Consider the following 1985-nt stretch of genomic DNA (forward strand, 5'->3'; position numbering starts at 1 on the left):
GTGGCCTTAATATAGATTAAGGCCACCGACCGTAAGGGATTGTAACATCACCATGCTTCTCCCATTGTCAGCTTTACGTTGGGTGCATACGGCTTTAATCCCCAGAGAGATATGAAAGACCACCATAAAAAGGAAAGACCACCAATGTTGTACATCCAGAAGCTTTGACAACATAGAATCATAGAATCGTTCAAACTGTCTTTGTCAGAATATTGTTTAAACCGTCACATTTTGTTTCTCTGTTACGACGCTAATTTGCTCCACAAGTTGTTGCTAATCTTTTTTTCCCGAGCAACGCGCCGGCTACCCCAGCTAGTGAACTATGGAAGTTATTGTGATTCCGTTCAATGACGTACAGGAAGGAATACGACACGCGGTGTGTATCGACTTGACCCGCATTTATCAGCATGACGAGAGCAACGTTTTTTAACGTTGTTGTACTGCTCGCATCGCCTGCTGCCATCGTCATGACCGGAATAGCCGGCAGTGACAATTGTTGGGCCGGTGAAACACGGGGAAAGCGACAGCAAACATGGCGACACTCCAGTTGATTCTCAATGCATCGACTTCATAATCTCAGTACCTTAACAGATCTCTTCTGAATGTTATATATGATGGAAAAATAAAGAAATTATCTCTCAGAGATTAAGAGATTTTATGCGCAACCACTTCTTACGAAATAGTGATATTTAGAAGTACGTAAATGAGGTATGGTTGGCTTTTCGGTGTGTGAGAAGGTATAAATAATACAATAGTGTTACGCATACGCAACTTCTTTAGCTTTAATTTCTGTCCCTGCTATATGTTATAAGATATGTTCAGACAATGAACACAGATGCGTCTGTTTGGCCAAGACACCAGGAGGAGCGGGCCTTTTTCATCAGAAGGTGGACCTTTAGAGCCAGTCAAAATGTCTGTGTACTACATAACCAAACACTTCTTCTTCTTCTTCTTTTGAGAGAGAGAGAGAGCGCGAGAGAGAGAGAGAGCGAGAGAGAAGAGAGCGAGAGAGAGAGAGAGCGAGAGNGAGAGAGAGAGAGAGAGAGAGAGAAAAGAAGAGAGAGAGAGAGAGCGAGAGAAAGAACGAGAAAATTTTGTAAGAGAGTTTAAATTTGACATTTCATTCCAAATTAATATTGGAAAGTATATTCTGAAAGCATTTATAGTCACTAATGAAAATGAAAATGCATTTCAGAATATACTTTGCAATATTAATTTGGAATGAAATGTGAAATTTAAACTCTCTTAAAAAAATTTTTCTCGTTCTTTCTCTCGCTCTCTCTCTCTCNTCTCTCTCTCTCTCTCTCTCTCTCTCTCTCTCTCTCTCTCTCTCTCTCTCTCTCTCTCTCTCTCTCTCTCTCTCTCTCTCTCTCTCTCTCTCTCTCTCTCTCTCTCTCTAAAAACTCGTCGCTAAACGAAAACTCGTCGACACTCGATTAACAAATTGTCGGTATCGTCGTCGTCGTCGGCACGTCGGCGTCGGGGTCGTCGCATCGTTGTATTCGGCATCGTCGGCATCGTCGTCGTCTCGTCGTCGTCGTCGGCATCGTCGTTGTCGTCGGCATTGTCGTCGTCGTCGGCATCGTCATCGTTGTCGTCGGCATCGTCGTCGTCGGCATCGTCGTCGTCGGATTCGTCGGGGTCGACGGCGAGGTCGGAGGACGTGTCGGTGGCGGAGATGGATGGAGGGAGGGCTTCATGCGTGAGCGAGGTTTCACTTTACGACGACTCTCCCGTGTTGACAGCGCTGCAGTTTTATCGTCTGTTTTATTACTGCGGCGGCAGCAGCGGCAGCAGCAGGGATGGCGGCAGCAGCGGCAGCAGCAGGGATGGCGGCAGCAGCGACAGCAGTAGCAGCAGCGGCAGGGATGGCGGCAGCAGCGACAGCAGTAGCAGCGGCAGCAGCAGGGATGGCGGCAGCAGCGGCAGCAGCAGGGATGGCGGCAGCAGCGACAGCAGTAGCAGCAGCAGCAGGGATGGCGGGC

This window comes from Priapulus caudatus, unplaced genomic scaffold (assembly GCF_000485595.1).
Source record: "Priapulus caudatus unplaced genomic scaffold, Priapulus_caudatus-5.0.1 Scaffold288, whole genome shotgun sequence".
NCBI lineage: Eukaryota > Metazoa > Priapulida > Priapulimorpha > Priapulimorphida > Priapulidae > Priapulus > Priapulus caudatus.